The sequence below is a fragment of the Parambassis ranga genome, chromosome 20, assembly GCF_900634625.1.
Source record: "Parambassis ranga chromosome 20, fParRan2.1, whole genome shotgun sequence".
Taxonomy (NCBI): domain Eukaryota; kingdom Metazoa; phylum Chordata; class Actinopteri; family Ambassidae; genus Parambassis; species Parambassis ranga.
Genome location: NC_041040.1, coordinates 10720024 through 10740663, shown reverse-complemented (window position 1 = coordinate 10740663; position 20640 = coordinate 10720024). Strand labels below are relative to the sequence as shown.

Here is a 20640-nt window from a genome sequence, read left to right as displayed (position 1 = left end):
TCACATGTGTGGACAGCAACACGAGTCGCCCCTTTGTTATTCTTCATGTATCACAGGACACATATGGAAAATGATCAAATCCCCCTCTTAGTTATTTTTTTAGAAGACTGATTGCTGATCAAGAGAGTTATGGTCTATTTATGATTTCTGAAAAATGTAATGGGAAAAATATGAAAACACAGAATCTTTGAAGTCATCTATATTTCATTCAGACTTCACTCTTCACCACCAGGGGAAAAACTGGCATTCCTCTGATCTGTGCCAAGAAGCTCTGAAGCTGTCCTGGTAATGTGGCCCATTAGTTTACTAACACACTTCGTGTTGTGTTTCTCACCCTATGTACATAAGAGTGGTGGATATAGACTTCAGATTATCCTATTATTCCTTTAGTTTTTATAATTTTATGCTGCATGAAAAGTAAGCGCTCCAATCCTTTTGCATTTTATCATGACTCAAAGTGGGACACGCTAACATTCAGAAAGCTATTCTGTGCCTGCCAACACAGAGACTAATAAAACGTCAGGTAAAAAAAAAACATCCGCCTATCTTTGGATATGCACATTGTGCTCACAGAGAACAATAAAGATCGGCTTTATATTCTCCCTTTGGAGCTATAAAAATCTGGGGCACCTAATTCTGAACTATGTGGAAGTAAAGAGTATAATGCTATGACGATGATAACTAAATTGAACCCTGGAGAGAAAGGGTCTCTGTGCATGTGCAATATAACACATTGAATGCACATCCATCAACCTCAGCCATGACCCACATGTAAACAAAAGTTGCTAATCTCAGCGTAATGCTTGCAACCGTTTCCTTCTTTTTGGCATTTCTGCTGTGTTCATATCCTTGTAGCTGATAGAGTACTGTTTCCTTATAAATGCCAGTTCCACTCTGCAGCACAAACATGGACAATTAAACCTCACTTTTTGCCCTGCTTGTTTTTTAATTCTCTGCTTTTCTGCTGTACATGACATGCAGAGAATTATTATTATTATTAAGTATTCATTTGTGAAAGAAAACATTCAGCCCCACATTCAGTGCGGTAAAAATCAGTTTACAAGCATGCACTTTGATTATACAGTATGCACTGTATAGTCACTTGCCACTGTCAGACAACATTAGCTTCAAATGACTGCCGGAGGCGTACACAGTGTCAGGTGATTTCAAGCAAGTGACTCTACAGTTAATTACATGTCAGGAAGCAGAGCTGACCTTAAGTGCACACAGCTGATGTGCTAATATGCTTAAATGTCCATACAGTTATTATTATAACTAAATATATATATTTTATATCGTATTAACAGTGTGCCAGTAAGGCCCTATACCAAACAATGATTTGTGATTTCTATAATGAATTAACATAAAAGTGTACAAAAACACAGATTCAAACTTTTTGCTTCCGTTGAGGAAATGCTTTACATAATTAGCTGACAACCCATTGAGGTCTTTGGATACAATTACCTTGACTTCACCTCTAACACTAATTCCATCTGCTTTACTTTCTGTACGAGGGAGAGGTCACAGACTGGTTATGGGAGGTGCTTGGATAAAAGAAGGAGGGAAAAACTTGATGATTTGTGCTTCTCCTTCACTGTGAGTGGCATGTCACATCGAGGACACATCAGCAGATGCTTGACAGATCTGGGAGTGAGATCCAACTGAGCAAGAAGGGAGGGGGGTGGTCTAACCCACTGTCTTCTCGAATGAGTGCTGGTCGACGCATATCCAATGCGACACACACATACACAAGACAAGCAAACACAAATACAGATACAACCCTGTGGATACACACACACACAGGCTGGGAGGCATTACTCCAGCTCTCCCCGCACGTTATAGAGATTTGATCCTCAACCAAACATGCTGCCTGCACAGAGAGCAGGTGTCAGAACAGGTGAGTGCGGTGTACCGACAGTTAGCATCTAGCTCCCAGCTGACCTTACATCAAAACTTGGCAACACGATGAGGGCATGTAAATACCTAACTTAAAGGAAACTACAAGGCTTATGTTGTCAAATGGACTCCGTCAACTCAAGCGCAGCTATAGTCCATCAGAGACTGATAGACTAAGATTACTGACACTGTTTCCCTCAGCAGAATAGAGTGGCTGGCTGCAGGGCTTCTAGCTGTGGTCAACATGTTATGTCATTCAGGGTACATGTTCAGAACAAACATATATATTTAAATATATAAACATATATATAACGGCACATTAGGAGGAGAGGGAAAATGAAAACAGACATCAAGAAATGGAGAGACATGACAAAGACAAAAACTCCTGCAGCACAGATTTCTAGTCGCATGTTCATGTCTGCACCTCATTAATTCTTTGTATATGATTTATTTTAGCATTGATAGAATTAAGTGGTACAATATTCTAAAAGCAAAATGTTCAATACTTTACATTTATGCATCCAAGGCCGATGCATTTACATGCACTTTACGAACAGTAAAATAATATTGTGACAGCTACGGTGCAGCTGTGTACTATTTAGTGGTTATACTTTACTTTCTTTTACAAAAAATACTAGGGACAATTGAGCAGTTATTGGATAGTGGCATCATGCCAAATCTCTACCCAGATTATTTTCCATCTTTGTTGTAAATTAAATTCTCCCTCATCAGACAAAATCCCCAAAAAATTAAAAAGCTGATGCTATTTAGATTACTATAAAAGTGAATATACTGTTTGAATTCTTGTGATATCAAGCTAGTTTTTACTGTGTTTAAAAACAAAAACAAAACATAAAAAACATATATTTCTTTTGGCCCAGTACAGTTCAGGCTGTGCATGAGAGACAAAGCACTGAGAGTGTAAAAGGTGATTTGCTGTCGAGTGTTTTATGAACAGCCAAATGATCTGTGAAATGTGCCGCTCATTGAGCAAGTTAAATTAGCTTCCCATTTCGTGATTTGCTCAGGTACACACGGATAACAGCCTCCCAACTTAGTGGTATACTGAGGTGACACACAATGCATTAAAGAACTCTTTACACACTAGATGTTATCATAGGAAATGCTCTGGATGTGAACCGCAGTCAGAGTCTCATCTCAGCAGAAAAGAGATAGAATCTTAAATTAGTCTTTGAACGATAGAAAGAAAGGATTTAATCAAACTGTTCAAAAATGTATTATTATGAATTAATGAACTGGGGGTGCTTATAGATAAGACAGCTCTAGCTGAGTGTTTCCTTGTGCTCTCTGCTAAAATATATTAAGGCCTCATTAATGCCTTAATCAAAAAAAGAGAGATGTTGCTAGAAGCTTAATAAATGTTTGCAACACAACAATTTAAATGCAATTTATTATGCTTGCAATAATCAACCTTGCAACTGAATATTAAGCATGCACTGCCAACAATCTCATTAAGCAGTTCGTCAATACTGGAAGTCACAACAGAGATCTGGAAAAGATGCACATGCTGTACCTACATGTATACATATTTGTGCCATAAAATGAAAGTAATCAGGAAACAGTGGAAGTGAAAGTCCTGAGGGTGTTCTGCTTTCCATATCTGCATTAATGTGCCATAAGGAGGAGATCTGATACATTTCCACACTATCAGTAGTCTATGTAATATCCATCTGCATGTCCAGTTATTTCCCCAAACAGTTCTTTCATTCTCATCACCTCCCCTTTCTACTTTGCCTGTCCTTAATTTAACTTTTGTCTTTTCCTTAAACCCAACCCAGGATTTCCACTCTGTGACTGCCAGTATAAGCCATGACAGAAGATTTACTTAATCTGATAGTCCCTAATTACTCACTCATTTGATACCTAATCTCCATAAACACACTCTTAAGAAAGACACTTGATTATGAAGACGTAAAATGTGGCCTCCACTGGATAAAATCAAGATTTGAGCCTTAAAAAAATGGTTCAATTGAAGAGCATGGCTGCACAGCAGGAATTCTGTGATACAGCCTCAGTTATCAACCAATTTATCCCATCGGCTGCAGCATCCTTCCCTCCCTCCCCCAAGCTTCCCAGGGATCCACAACACTCTGGCTTACAGTCTGCTGGTAAAGAACATTACTTCTTTTCAAATAGCCTTCAATGATGACCCAAGCCAATGCAATGATATGTTTTCAAATGGTAAGCTGTGCTTGTAGTAAATCCAGCTTTTTGGCAGTGGCCCCAGGCCTTAGGGTGCAGGGTTGGCTCATGTACAAGAGCTGAGCCAGAGATGGGATCCCATGCCTGATTATATATTAACCACTGAATGACGATGTGCCACTTGCTTTCTAATTCAGCTGCAGCTGCTTTTTTTTATTATAAATGCACTGTTTAAAAAGATATATTTACACATTTTTCATCTATCTACTATTTTTGCAGAGCAAAGACAGGCTGGTAAAAATATGTGCAAATATTAAAAGTATTAAAAATCCATTACCTTCCATTTATAAAAGTATTAAGAAGAAGGCAGGTCATTTGCAGACATTCATGAACAAGATGTATCACTAATGTGGTATACCATCCATCAAGAGCACTAAATGATGTCAGGTTAAAATGTTAGTATTAATGTTTTTATTTGTGTCCTATAAAATCCGTTGCCCTCCCTTCTGTTTGCGCCTGCAAACATTGCTAGAGTGCTAAAGCTTATGTCTGGCAGAGTAAACATGTTCAGCACTTTTACTCGCTATAAAGCATTTTTACACAATTTCTGAACTGTTTATCTCACCAACACCATCTGCTCTGTCACCGGTTATCATTGCACAAACAGGAAAGACATACAGCCATCCTAACAGCCTCAGTGAACCCTTTTTTCCCTCTTATGTCAGTTCATCTCATCTCTGCAGCTTTCCCCCTTTCAGTGTCATTAACCCTGCTGTCACTCTGTGGCATTTGTGTCTCATTTCTGCTGCCACTGATGGTAGCCTGTCAACCTTGACATATGTGTTTCCACGAAAAGGTTATAACGGGTGGCACAAAAGGCATTTTAGAAAAGGTCAAAGGTGAATTATGAGTCTGCAGGTATGAAAAGCAAAGGTATTCAAAGGCAGCATAAACAACATATATCAAGGTCTTTTCCTTATATTGCTTTGTATTCACTTTGTAAATGGTCACTGAGCTGTGGCCCAAAGTTGCTTGCAAAGCTATAGTACCTATGTGCCCAATATAATGATCAAGTAGAGTGCAAGTATCAAGAGTGTAACTCACCTTCTTTATTGTTTCATCTTCGGCATCTTTTCTCTCCTGTGCTTAATTCCACGCTCCTTGTCGTTGGTGCGTGCACATTTCCCCACCCTGAGGAGAATAAAAAAAGAGTCGGTGCTTCAGAATTCATCACAACACTCCTTCGGTGCCCTGGTGGCTGATGTGCTGGTCTGTGTGCCATGTGCTCATGCTGTGCTGTTGCTCCCTGCTCTTTTTTCTTGACTCACTTCAGACTGCAGTGTATTTCATTGCTGGTGAATTGCTGGAAGATGGTGCAATACAACACAATTCTTAAAAAAAAGAAAGAAACAGACAAACCCTCCCTGCTTTTAAAGCAAAACCAAAAAGAAAACTTTAGTCCTCATTGACCGGAGTGGGAGGATTAAAAGACATTAAAATGTCTGTGCACATAATCAGCTAAGCTCTGCTTTGTTTGGCTGTGAAGTTACAGCACCAACATGTTGGTTTTGATCCTAAACCTCATCTTTTGGGAGGCTGCATTTCAGGGAAACAGCACGAAAGGAGGGAGGGGATGTGCAGAATTCATTTTAAGCCTATTCACAGTTATTGAACTCTAGTGTGTTAAGTCCTTGAGTTGTTTTGAAACCAGTCTTTGTCTCGGCAAAAGGACTCTTTATTGCTGAAAAGCAGAGTGAGCGTAGCAGTGGCCTGTCATCTTGTTCAGGATTTCTTCCATGAAAAAGGCTTATGTAAGAAACATTCACCTCTGAGACTCATCTTATATAATTAGTCTTTTTAACGACCTATCACAAGATTCATTATGGTGCTTTTGAGAATAAACTAGCTCTTTGAGAATTGGGTTTCTAGAAAGCATCCATTCCATGATATCCCGTGAAGGTGATGAAGAGGGGATGGCAGGTAGTTCAGTGTGGGGGCACGGAACAGATGGTGGTCTGTCCAACTCTCACCAGGTAGGATTAGGTTGGGACAGGTTGCACACACACATACACGCCATGCACAGAGGTCAGAAGGAGGGCAGTAATACTCTGGGGGCGTTTCAGGTCCTTCTCATATGGCAAGGATGCAGGGATACCGAAAAAAGGTCTGGAAAACTAAATCTGAAAGCGTTGACTTTATCTACTAAGAAATATGTGTGACAATTTGACTTTTTTACGGTTTGCACTTCATCTGAATTTTATGTTGTTTATTTTAGTGGGAGGAAATCTGCAGGTTACGAAACCTGGCCACAGGGCACTAACTGGTAGCTTTATGAGCCTTAATGAATTATAAATGCAAGCATAAAAGTATGAAGTAAGAAAATGATGAGTAAGACCTGCAGCAGCAGACTCCATTATATTGGGCGAGTTCCAAATTGAAATTTCTTACATTCACTGTTAAACATAATGGGTTAACCCTGGAAGGATCCTGATACAGCACTTTTCTCCTTATGAAAGTAACAGTGACAATTGTCTGACCAATGACAATTTGGTCAAATGTAAGCATGTTGACGAGCCAGTCAATCAAGAGATTACATATACATCACTAGTGTTTGTAAAAAAAAAAAGGTTTCCCTCCTTTTTGTGTGGTTACAAAGGCACAAAATAACATTTTTTTATAGTTTTAATATTAGGTATCATGCCAGACAGGTTTAAAATTTAAACTGAACAGCATGGTTTGTCGTGTTCAGGTTTCTTGGCTATCCATTCTGTCCATATTTGACTTGATCTTGAAAATCCTGTTAAATTTGTGCAGTATGTTAAATATTGAATCTAAATTAAAATCCCTCTTTAGCTACCTGGAACATGGAAGCCTGTTTAAAAACTGCTTGGGCTGCACATAGAAGGTCATGTATAGTCTAGGGAGAGAACTTAAGAAGGAAATGATTTATTATTTTTATACTAAACACTATCATTATCTCATGAATGTAACCCCTGTCCACCACCTCTTTAAATAATATTTATTGTATAACTACATAAAGTATGCAGCCATTTGTTTACTGGACTTTTTCCTCACACAAAAACATGTTCGACTTAGAAATGAAAAATGACATCTTAAGAAAAAGATGAGATTCTCCCGTGTCCTCTCTTTTTTGTCAATCATATCACCTCTTCAGGGGGGAATTTCAATTTCACACGCTGCTGGGGTGCATAATACATACATCACTTAAACACAGGTACAAAAACAGACATATGTGGGGGAAGGGCTGGCTTGTTAAAATGGATCAGCTATGTATTCATGCATGAGTAAACAACCAACGGATAAACGTAAATACATGAGACACATTTTTGGCAGCTTAGCAGTGCCAAAGATCTAACAAGCATTTCCAAACTTATGAATGCAATAACCTATATTAGTGTTTTAAATGCAGCAGCTCTCCATCATATTTTCTGCTTGCAATCTGCTACTTGAAATGACTGTGACTGCAAAATAAGAGGAAGTTGGAAGCTGATGCATACACAGAGACAGGTGCTGTATATAGGAGTGAGGAACAGTACTGGAAAAATGTAAGGAAATAAAATGAGAACTGAACAAATGAAAGAAAAAGTTATTTCCAGCATAAAATCTTCATATGCCGGCATGTGATACGGAAATAGGCCCTTCTGTATTCATGAATCTCTTAGAGCACAATCAGTGGGGTAAGCGATACATAAAAGATGAGGCTGAGTTTGACCTGTGCACTGAGGGGGAGGGGAAGTATTCTGCAGAGCCTAGACTGGAGGAGATGGCGATTTAGACTCTGTCGGAGCATCCTTTGAAGTTTTGGCAGATGAGGATGGACTGTGGATCAGCCTGTGGCCCTACTGCATTAACCCCCCGAGCCCCAGCTATGCTTGCACTGAGTCAGCAGCAGCACCAGCGGGCTGCCTGCCTGGCCAGCATGATGCATAATCTCTACACTGGTGTAGCACAGATCCATTATACAGAGCTATTATTCAAACTTCAGCAGTGATTATCTCTATGCTTTATTACATTTTCACAGCAGCATGACTTCACACCAGTCGGCCGCAGATCTGATGTTGACGATTATTCTGGACAAAGATGGAATTTGTGCAGCAAGCGCTCATAACATTATCTCTGACATTATTGTGCAATTCCTTATCTGCCAGTAGACAACACAATGACCCACACATGCAAACACACACAGGCACACATATCTAGTTGAAGATCAAGATATGTACAACATGCACAACATGCATGCGCATATACACACTCATAAAAATGGACTGTTAGTGCATTCTGCTTGATTGTTTGAGGCATGCATGCACTTTGGTGATAAATAGAGGTGAGTCACGTCAGAAAGAGGATTAGAGGGGCTGTGAAAAAGCTGAGAATTATTGACAGAAAAGAGGGGGGATTTAGATTTAGCTTCCCCAGTCCACAAGAGCCTCTAACCCCTCCCTTCTCCTCTCTACATACACACATTATAAGAAAACTAGTGATGACTCAGTCAGACCGTCTTAGGTCACTTTGAACTGACATTGCTCAAGAAAGACCAAGGCAAGTCTGACTCTGACCCAACTACTTTTTCCATCATGGCTTATCCCATCACTGCAAACCCAGCCAACTACACATGTACAGTAGCATCCCTCGAAATCCTCGAGGGTCATGCCAGAGCAAAACATAATGGAAGAAAGAATGCACGGATAAAGCCAGATCTGAACAAGTAGAATCTGATCTATCAGCAGAAAAATGTACACTAATCTGATTCGAAAATGCGCCAAATCTCTGTGATAATAATAATTCCAGATTTTAAATAAATCATGGGTGATTAAATACCCATCTGAAGCTTCAATCTCAGTCTTATGTTTTTGCTGTCTTCACAGAAAACAGACAGAACATGACGCAGATGTACATGGGTCCAAGTTTTTGTACTGCTCAAGAAAACTAAAATGTAAGGCTGTGTGTTTCAGTGTGTCTGTTCAGCTGTGTGTGTGGGGTTTTTACAAGGGCACTGAGATGTGTACAGTATTTGCAATTGAAATGCTGGGCGTGATACCGAGGCAAGGAGGGGATTGACGGCACCCCACCTGGCTGGTTAGACTTCCAAAGGGCACACTTAATGAATTCACTGTGCTGTAATACTGCTGAGAACCACACACCAATGACAGGTAGTCATTTATTAAGAAGCAGGTGTTTGTGTGTATGTACGGAACACTAGGTTTGAGTCTCGGCATTGATTCCTTACTCTTGTGCAAAGAAATAAGTTTGAAGAGTAAAGCCAATGAGGTGGCAACTTAAACAAATGGAAAAAGATGTGAATATGACCCCTTCTTGCTATCTCATCTCTAAAAAAACTTTCCAAACAAGTCTATAAGAGAATATCTGGCTCAAAAGTGAGTATTTTTATACCTACATACAGTATTGTATGGATTATTAAGGATGTGACTGTTATCAATGATAACCTCCTATATAGGTCCTATAACATGACTGCCTGCCCGTGTCAGCTTCATTGGTACTACACCACTTTATATTTGAAGTAACCAAGGGCTAGCAACTTCCACCATCCATCCATCATCTGAACCTGCTTTGTCCTGCAGTTCAGGGTCCCTGATTCTATCCTGTAGACTGTAGCTATCCGTGAGGTGACAGTGCTAACCACTGCACTACCGTGCCGCCCTCAACTTCCACCAATTTTAAGAAAAATCTATGGGTGACACAAAAGAAGGCTTGTTCAAATTTAAGAAGCAAATGCAGCTTCCCACAAGCATACAAAAAAATATTTCCCAACCACTGTTACTTATTAGTTGATCACTAACAAATTCTGATCTCTGAAAAGCACTGGTTGAAACACAGAAAAACAGCCTGTATGTCTATTGATAGGAACCATAACTGAATCCCCTTACAGTTGGCATGCTTGCTAACCTTTGCATAGAGCAGGAGAGGAATGGTGAAGGTAAGAAATGAGATGTGATATATTTTGTCATTGTCTCTCTATGCACATTTGCCTGTTTGACATCACTGTCAGTTTATATTAGAACAGAATATGACTTTTGTCCTGAAATGCATATGAACAGCAGCCAGAACCATCAGATGTGAGCAGGAAATTTGGCACAGATCCTGAAGGCCTGTGGTTTGAATGTAGTGGAAGAATAAAGGAGACATATGGTGCATTATGTCTGACTGTGTGAATGTGATGGAGACTGAATATGGAATGAATACCAATGTGTTATCTATGGAATTATATTAGGCCTATATGGCAGTCCACTCTACAGTCTGACTCGGGAGATGTTGATGCCAGAGATAACCCCTCCTACTGGCTCACTGTTACCTTTCCTTTTAACCAACAATGCTATGAAGATACCTAGAAGGGAAAATCTTCAGATGAAAGGCAAGCAAAAAAAAAAAAAAGCGTTTGTGATCTTTTAGCCTCCCTTTGACAAATCTGATTGGATAAAGAAATTTATACAACCCACACTTTATCTAAATTGTCATAAATTGTGTGTTGCGTTAGGCCTTTCTCCTGTGTGCGACAGGTCTGGCAGTATCAGATTACCCATCTAGAAATGCCATCTGTACCTTGTCAGAGACCCTATAATCAAATCCAATCATGCCTGTGAGTTGATGACACGTCCTGAATGCAAGTGCTTGCACACCTCCTCTGTTACACCAACATTTTCACACATAATCTGTGAATGTTTAATCATATTTGGATAGTTAGAGTCAAGTTATACTCCCTGAACACAAAGGCACAATATTTCCATGTTTAAATTTGGTGGAAAATACTCTAATAAATTGAATTCTATGGGGACAAAGACTGAGCTTTGAGAGGCAGAAGCATAAAGCACATTGTTAAAAAGAAAAAATAGTCTTGTCATAGCTCCAGTCCATCTCCAATTCTGTCTGCCTCTCCATTCATAACAGTCTCCCTTATCTTCTTGTGGATAGCATATTGCTCCCACAACCTTATTTGTGGTCTTTTTTTCCCTTCTTTCCCACTCTTTTGTTCTCTCTCATGCATAATCGGTGTTCGTTCCTGTCCTCACTTTATTTTGCCCAGAGACAGTCTCTCTCCATCTTTCCCTGGCTCCTTGTCTAACTCCATCGCTCTCCACTGCTCAGTCAGAATAACAGCAGTGATCTATCAGAACATTTTCTGTAACCAGAGGGCAATTTTCTGGACCTGGCAGAGCATCAGCCTTTTGCTAGGCTGCAACAAGACACTGCTGTAATAATAACACCAAGAGATATGATTAACACAGAATAAGTGTATGCGCCGCAGCAGATCTAGTAACGTAGCAAAAAGTTGAGGCCTCATGCAAATGGGATGCCATGGGTTGTGAATGATTGACATAAGCGGAAAGGAGGGGAGCATGCAAATAGTAGTTTAAGAGAAGGGTGTGCTCAGTGATTAAGTGGAAACAAGCTGGGGACTCCAATCAGGCCAAATCAATGTGAACTAATCCTGTGCCAATTAAGAAACTGTGGTTCAACGCCCAGGAACTAATTCAATTTCTTTCAGAGTTCTCGCCGTGAACGAATTGATTGAAAGCCCTGGACACAGGCCAGAAGAGTGAAAGAACATAGTTATGAGAGTTTTTTTTGTCTTTTAACAGACTCAGCTCTTGGTATTCAGGACTACATTGATTGTGGGTGAGACTTTAAGTGTTTATAACTGCCCCATAGCTAATAAATGGGATTGAGAGGAAAAAGCAGGAAGGCTGATGGTGATACTTTACTTCACCCTGATTAGTCTCTCTTTGTTAGCTTTTCTTTTATCTCTTTGTGACAGTAGCCTTTCTGTCCCCTTTTCATCTGTGTGCTGCATGCGAAGAAAAGTACATCTGCATGTACATATGTATTCTACGCTATACTACTGAGGCAAACACAAACCTTACAGTGGATGTTTTGCTAAGAGCAAATGACGGGGGGGAAGAAGGAGGTGAGAAAGAGGTGATGAGAGTGGTAGCACCACTTTCCAGAATATGAACTCATTTTGTTGTGAAAATCCTTTTGGTGTGTTTAAATGTAGCTGTTGGCACTGTGAGATGAGGGAATGGATGTCACAATGCAGGTTTCATGTTGTATCAACTGCTAAATATTAAAACAGCCAAACCCTGTCTCTAGCCCTGAACCTAACAGCTATTTTAAGGTGTTTGTGTGTTATTTGTCTGGTGGTTATCCAGCCATAGTGTGTATGAAGGGAATATACAGAATGTAGACTTATTCACTTCATAATCAATATCGGCATCAAACCCCAAAACATCAGTCAGGCTCTAATAGCAACCAAAAGATTGTTGCGTTAATCAGTCAAATATACAGTGGTAGAGATTTAAGTTGAGGTCACAAGAAGGGAAACTGTCAAATAATTGTTCACCTATTTATGTGTCACACTGAAAATGCACCACAAAGTAAAAATCAATTCTAGGTTTCCAGGCTGTGTTATGTTCATCAGGAATAATGGCAACACATCAAACAACAAAATGACTGCCAAAAGCTGTTTATTTAATTGTGTCAAAGTGTTCTATTTTATTCTTTGTACACCAAATTTAAATTGAGAGTGTTTATTTGCAAAATGCTAAATCCTCTGAATTCATAAAACTGCTTGCATAACTGCAGCATCCTCTTGAGAAGCATAATTCACTGATATTTTCTTGAATGTTTTTAAGGTTATGTAACCCAACATGTAAGCTGTTGGGAATAAATTTACATATTTTTATGTATACAATTAAACATGCAGGAGAAGGGGAGCAGACAGACAGGTCTCATACAAACCCAAAAATCTGAGAAAAGCAGATATCCCATTACTGAGCCATTAAGTGTGCTAAGCTCTATGTACAGTGTGGAGCAGTCAGCACATCCTATCATAACATACACTGTTAAACCCTCACATGGAGTGAAGAGGGGCAGGGAGGGGGAGAGAAAAGAACCCTCATGTCACTCACAACAAGTGGAAGTGAATGAGCATCTAGACTGTCAGTTGGATGAGCTACAGCTGAAAGACAGATGCATCACACAGCTCAGAGAATCAACAAAGGAACAAATAGATTAAAAACGAGACAAAATAAAGTGGGTGAAACACACGGTAGAGATATATTCCAGATTTTGATAAAGCCAGACTTCTATAATCTTTAACAAAAATGAAAAAAACAACACACGACAAATGAGAAAAGATAATGATGAGTGCTTTTTGTAAACCCGGGGAATGCAACATTTAAGCAAGCGCTGTGTTGTGTGTCGTTTTGCTCTGTCGTGACACTGGGAGGTACTAAAACTCTTACAGAATAGCTACAATTTGTTTGGCTCAAACACTCTGTGCCATGTAATCACATTTCTTTCACATTGCTGTCACTGAGTACACTCTAATAAAAGAGGTGCATGCCCTAGTGCTACACATTTACTGTATCTTAAGGATTGACTAGTTTTGGAGTCATCATGTGGATACGCTTTACAGCCCAAAACAATCAAATAAACTGACACAAGAATGACATAACCGACACATGCATCTCATGCTTATATCACTATCAAAATACATGTGTGGCCAAAACAGCTGACTACAATTACATCTATCAGGCAATAATGTGTAAAAACTCTTGAAGAACTATTTTTGCTACTATTCCAGCCCATTAATTTAAGCCATTGATGTTCTTTTGTAACAGAAGTCAAATATATTGACAGGCAATCTATAATTATCGACTCATTGTGACAGACTGTAGATAATGCACTTCATGTATGACTGAAGGAAAGCATTACGTACACTCTGTGAGGCAGAAGGTAGCACTTTGACAAGTAGTAGTCCAATAGACTTTAGTGGAAGTCCTCTCACAGCAGGAACAGATGTTTTATGGGCCAGGAATTTCAACCATGACACAAACAATAAATAAAATTCTTTCTAAAACCTCACTTTACTATTTTAATTCTAAATCATTTATTTGGCTCAAATACTCTAGAAACCTACCTAAACTTTTTAAAACCGTGGCAACAGAAAACCCCAAGAACCAAACCCAGTTCTCAATATTGTAACTCCTGTGTGACCAGCTGAAAAATGCAAGTGCTGTCAAGTAAATATATCAATATAACACTAAGGTCTGTTTTCTCACACTGATAATTTATCATAATTATACAATATCATTTGCATAATTTTGCTGTACTCTGCACACATCCTTGTACAGTACTTCATTTGGCTTAAGGCACTGTGTTCATGCTCCTGCACCACATTACTCAGATAGCTCTTACATTTCATCCGGCTCACTCCAACATTAATGTGACTCTGCCCCAGTGAGCCACTGGACAGTCGCTGTATTGTACTGTACAGTAATACTGAGTCAATACAAACTGGAAACTTTTTTTTTTATTGCTTACTAGGGTGAATGATTTATTTTTCTTACATAACACTTTATAATTGATTGTCATAGCTAAAGGTTCTGATAGGACTTTTACACTCATAAATAATTATCATTTTTTTCAGTGATGATTTTTATGCCCGCTTCCTGAAAAACATAGCACCTAGGAAAATGAATGTACCATAAAGAGCCGACATGTCCTCTAACACCTTGAGACAATACAAAGGGATTATAACAGCATAAACCATCTGCAAAGACCATCACCTCACTTTTATTTTGTCATAATAAATTTGGTTATACAGCACTTACTAGTTGCTTTGCAACAACAATAAATGTTGTACCTGTCCAGGTATCCCCTGTTCTTTCCAGGTGCAACAGCTCTCAAATTTATATTTAAAAAGAGCTGTTGTCTAGTTTCTATTAAAGCCAGGCAGGGAGATATGAGACAGCATTTGTGTGAGTCATATTCATTAACATCTGATGGTTAAATTCAGATTAAGTGGGTGTAATTTATGACATGAAAGCTAAAAATATTGAAATAAAAACGATCGAAAGTTAATTAACCATGGACACACCAAACCACCTGGCCCAGTGATTGTGTAATTCTATTGTTCCTGCCTCATTAGGCTAACCACCCCTTTTTGAAATTCTTAGAAGCTATCACAGAATCTCTGCATGAACAAATCCTGAACTTTTGTTGCATACAGCAATCCAACCAGATAAACAAAAGATCACATGCACACAGACATAGGGAAGGAAGCCATATAAACATTTGTGTGCAAAGACTGAAACACAGACCTGCAGACTAAACACTCAGCCCTCCATCTGGCTGATACTAGCTCGCTCTCTCAGGCAATCCCATAAGAAGCATATAAACTCATTAAACCAGTGTGTACACATTATACGCTATCTGCCATTAACTTGTTTCGAAGTGTGTAATTGTTCACAACAGTCTTTGAGTTTTATGATTAATGCAGCGTGGGATTGCACTTACATAAGAAGAGGCCCTATTGAAAAAGAGCATAAATCTTCAGAATGAAAAATGCTTAAAGAGACAGATTCTAGTTTATTTATGGGGCTTTTATGAAAATAAATCACATGTATAATATCATGTGTAAGTGCTTACGCACATGGATACAACACCAAGGGCAATGCGTGTGTTAGCAAATGTATAGGATGGGACAGCAAAGAAGGATTAGAAACATTAAATCCATAGCAAGATCCGGTATGAAATATAGGTTTCGGAAAAAAAAAAAAAAAAAAAAAAAAAAAATGTGTCCCCCTTGTGTCATCCTACATACTGGTGCGAGGAGCACTCCTTGATCTCTACCTCAGCTAATCTGAAGTGAAGGTAGTCAGGCTATCAGTGGGGAATTTAAATGGATTACACATGCTGAACAAAATAAGGCTTAGACAGAATACTACACAGGCGAGTGTGTGCACACATGCATACATGTTAATGTGCAGCACTTACATTTTTATAACTAATACTCTTAATATCTAAGCCCTCTGTTCCATCTTTTCTTGACATGCTTACCTGTGCATAGAGAGCTCATGGTGCAAGCGAATCTACAGTAAGTGTCGTCACATGAGGCCAATGTGGTGCCAGGAAAACAGTGTGCCGTAGCATCATACCGACAAACGGGAATAATTCCACCTCCCTTCAACACTGCCTGGTATTGTGGCATGTTAATCTAAATCAGACACAAAACATGTTTCATGCCCCTTGCCTGCATCCCGCATCATAAATAAACACATACACACTACCGTGGGAGCATGTGTATCGGATTATTATAAACACCAGCTTAATACACATGAAACACAGATCCACGTAAAAAAAACGTACGTCAATGATTGAATATGCACATAAATTCTGTGTAAATTGCCCTGGGCGATGCATACATTCAAATCGAAACAAGAACATATACTGGACTGAACTGTTGCTACGACAAAGACCAATGTGATCTTCTTAATATTCACAAAGAATACATAGCTGCACTTTTACCTGTGCAGGAAAAACTGGCACAAATGACTTTAAAAACATTCACCTCCACTGAAATAACAACCACTTTTTGTACATCACTTTAGAGACTAAGGACGCCACAGAACAGTATAAATTTTATACTGAGAGGTAACTAACTAATTGTAAAAACAACAGAGATTTTGTAGCCCAAACTGTAAACACCAATCCTCTCATACACAGCAGTCAGTTAATCATTCTTATTGACGTTTGCTTTGGGGCAATCAGAGGATGTTGATGCAGCACTATGGTGTGGTCTAGTTTGTATTGGGCCTGTGTATAAATCAATAAACACACATTGATTGTTAGCTATCCTGTTATTCTAGTTCTATTGCTACAGGCAGACTTTTAACAAGGTATTGTGAAAAAGTTACATGTGGTGATTTTTTTTAAAAGTGTATAGTGATTTTTTTAAAATCATTTACAGCATCACCAGGGTCTTTATTTGCTGTGTAAACATTAATCGACATTCAATTACATTTTTTATTGATCATAATTAATGTTTGGCAGTGAGCAAGAGCTTAATTAGATGTCTAAATGCCTGCTGTAATTTTTAGAGGATTTGTTCCCAGAATTTATGGTGTGGCTTGCAACCAAACACAGCATTAAAAAAAACTGTGTAACAATAAGGCCTTCAATTGTCTGGCTTTTGAAAACATAGCAATGCCAACATATAAAGAGCAAGCACAGTCAAAGTTATGGAACAACTGAGTTTAGACCTGAAGGGAATCTGCAATTTATCATAGCTGGCTGTAAGTAGGATGAATTAATTGCTGCATTTAGCCTTTTAACTCACAATGTTTGCAAGGAGCTGAAATAACAATGGTCTCTCCTTTGTTTTATCTTTACTTCACATTTTTTTTCTCACTTAGCCTGTTCAGTTTAGCTAAACATAAATGACTAATGGCTTAATGGTGCACATGGAACATAACCACTTTATATTAATTTAACTGACTGAATAAATTACAGCAAAACAAGGTATAATGACTCATGCATCAGTACATTTTGTTTGTTTCAAGCTGCATATAAATCAAAAGCTCAAAAGAGCAAGAGAATTGTATCTGTTACGTAGATGACACCCCTTCCCCAACACAAAAGCATGGATATGTGTGTGTACACACATACACTCCTCTTTACCCTATACCTCCCCTCCTACACACCAAATCATTATGACAGTGACTGCTCACCCCTCCGTCTGCCTCCTCGTCAAAGCTGGCCCAGATTCCATCAGATTATACAAATGACATCATCAAGTGTGTGTGTGTGTTGTTTTTGTGCGTGAGCATGCATGGCTGCATTCTGTCAGCACAGTATATTTCCTAGGTTTTAAAGATGTCAAAAAGACATAATATTATAAAAGAATCACAATAAAACAAATAAAACACAAACCTTTGCCTCAAATAAAGAAAAAGAGATTTCAACTGGGTTTCATCATACTAGACAAAACACTGAGTGGCTTTAAAGACATGGTTTGCGTGGACAGAAGTACACCTGTTGTTCTGCAAGCCACTGAACTTCAATTGCAATATACTATGCTTATATGCACCTCGAGTGAAAAGACTTATGTAGAATAGAGCAGGCACTCAATGAAATGCAAAGAATAATCCTGCTGTGAAGCAGTAAACAGCAGGTATCGTGTCTCAGTTTAACTTCGGCCATCCCGAGGTACTCGCTTCTCACTGTGGCTCCTGCTTCATGATCACAAACAACATTTCATCAGGAATTGTAATTACACTTAGACTGCAGCCATATAGCATAAAACGCATGGGAAATACACAAACAAACTTAATTCAGGAAGTGCATCATTAAAAAAAGAAAAAAACTTACTCCTGCTGAAATGGTATTTTGCAGTACAGTGTTCAAATAAACACTATGATCCACCAACCAGCTACCATCTAAACCCCTCTCTAAAATGTATGATAATTATGGTGGATAAAGACCGTGAGAAAAGTGTTTGTTGGCAAAGTGACGTCTAAAAGATCTTTTCTCACTTGGTTTATTGGAGCCTGAGAAAATGCCCTGGCTTGTCACAGCTATCCAAAGCTATTGGCTAGTGATGACCCTGACTAAGCCATTTTCTGCTGCCGGTGCACTCGTCTCTCTCTTTCTGCCAGAACTGCCGAAGAGATTTGGGTGTCCTCACAAATGCCTGTATTTCATGCTTTCGACACGCAGGCTTTCACTGTCTGTCAGCCTGGCAGTGCGGAAAGCATTTAGAGAAGAAAGAAAAACCCAGCATCCTCTTCTCGACAACTTGCTAATTATGCTACAAAGGCTTGCTTGCCATCCATAATGCATTGGATACATCTCATTCCAAAAAAGGGGACAATGCAATTAATTGATTTGCTTTCTGATCTTGAATTAATGAGTAAATACATGTCTGTCTGTATGTTCCACTTGTACTTCTCTTTGATGTGGCAACAAAAGACAAGCGTCTCTGAGAATGGGACCATAACTTCAAACACCTCAGAACCATCTTAACTAGACTACAACGTTCAGTAAAATGAAGGAGATGGAAATGAATATTAAAGGATTGTGTGGATAGAACAAGTTAAGGACATCTCTCCACACCCTCTCCCTGCTGTCAAATAGGTGACTGTGGTTTGATACATCTCATCTTTGTAATTTAGGACTTCTGTACAGAAGAGCTGAACATAACACAAACTCATCCGGGCTTCCTTTCCTTTTGAAAAGACACTACACTGCACTAGAGTGTCTTTTTTTAGAGTGGTTAGTGTTCCATTTTGTGCAGAAATAATGTGCCACCGTGAACATAACAGATCTTTTTATTGGTTCATGTCAGTGTTTTCTTCACATACCGTTCTTTAAATTTGCAAGGTGTCAAAGTCAGCTCTGGAAATGAGCAGAAAAAATAACAGGTAATGCTAACTTAGGCTTGGTGCCTTTTTGCAGACGGCAAACTTGTGTTGGCTGAACTTGTCACAGAAACTTGGTCCTTAGATCTTTGCTGCACTGCAACATTCATTAATCTCTAAACGCACATTCACTTTTGAATCTGTGTGTGCGTGAGTGTGTGCAGGAACAGATGGAGTGTAGCGATACAGATAAAAGAACGCTTCTGATATGCATGAAGCACGAGGCGCTGTCCGTGGTGCTGAAGTCATTCTTCTAAACTGCACAAGCTTGCTCTCAGTCAGGGACATTCATTCATCTTTCTTTTTTCTCTTGCTGTCCCACGCATGCATGCGCACACACACATAAACACACACCAACAAAGATGCAAACCACCACCACTTAGTTTCCGCCAAAAACATATTTTGATCTCCCTGCAAATCTGCTGTCCTAATTTCAATCCCAAACCATTTTTATTATGTATATCTAGATTATCTAGGCATGTCCCTGAAAAGGCTCAACGAGAATACAGGCATAATGGGTTGACCTGAAAAAGTGGTGACCAATAACAGGACGACTAGCCAGCTAATTCCACAGCAGCCCCATTGCCCGGCCCACAGGGCCAGACTGATGCCTGACCTCCAGCTGTCTGCCCATTTTGTGCTCAATTAGCAAAGAACTCTCCCCGTCACACATGTGCAAAGATCCCAGGCGCTTGTGACCTTTTTCCCCACTAATTACATTACTAATACATCTAGACTCTAAATTTCACTGTCACAAAGAGGAATGGATGTGCAAGTCAAAGAGAAGAGACCAGACAGAATGAAGGTGACATCAATGAACGGTGGTCTGCTGATTCATTCCCCCTCCTGGCACCTCTGCAGGTTAAGGATATGGAGCATGGCAATGTTTTCTGTCACTCAGGCCTAATCCATATATATAGGTATTTAATCGAATGCTTTGTTCAAGACAATGTATATGTCTAAGTAACACTGCAAACTGAATTTCTCAAAGAAGTGAGAAAAATTAATATGTAAAAAATAATCTACTGTAGAAAAAAGTGCAGATTTTACTCACAGAGGTTTCAACTATTTAAAAAGCTGCTTTTCAGAGAAAACTGTGCCAAAGCCTGCCACCAAAAAAGTCGCATATTTTTTGTTTGTCTGTATAAAGAACAGGTTACATCTACTGCATCATTTCCAAACACTCCCCTTTTTGTTGTTTTGTTTTGAAGCAAAGAAAACAAAAAATGGATGACACCAATGTCTTCCTGTGGGTGTGAAATGACTAACAGTGAGCAAATGTGTGTGATGCATGTGTCCCCAAAATTGTCACAACTTACTTTGTGTGGTCTGATTTGCTGTT

The 20640-nt window shown here is 39.2% G+C and overlaps 1 protein-coding gene across 1 annotated transcript in view; it reads right to left on the bottom strand.

Moving 5' to 3' along the window:
* The window catches only part of dlgap1b (discs, large (Drosophila) homolog-associated protein 1b), a 48043-nt gene extending 42793 nt beyond the window's left edge, over positions 1-5250 (bottom strand). The window contains exon 1 of the mRNA XM_028432893.1: positions 5164-5250. The gene's annotated coding sequence lies outside the window, so the exon portion shown is untranslated. The remainder of the gene's footprint in view (positions 1-5163) is intronic.
* Between the last annotated feature and the right edge of the window lie 15390 nt (positions 5251-20640).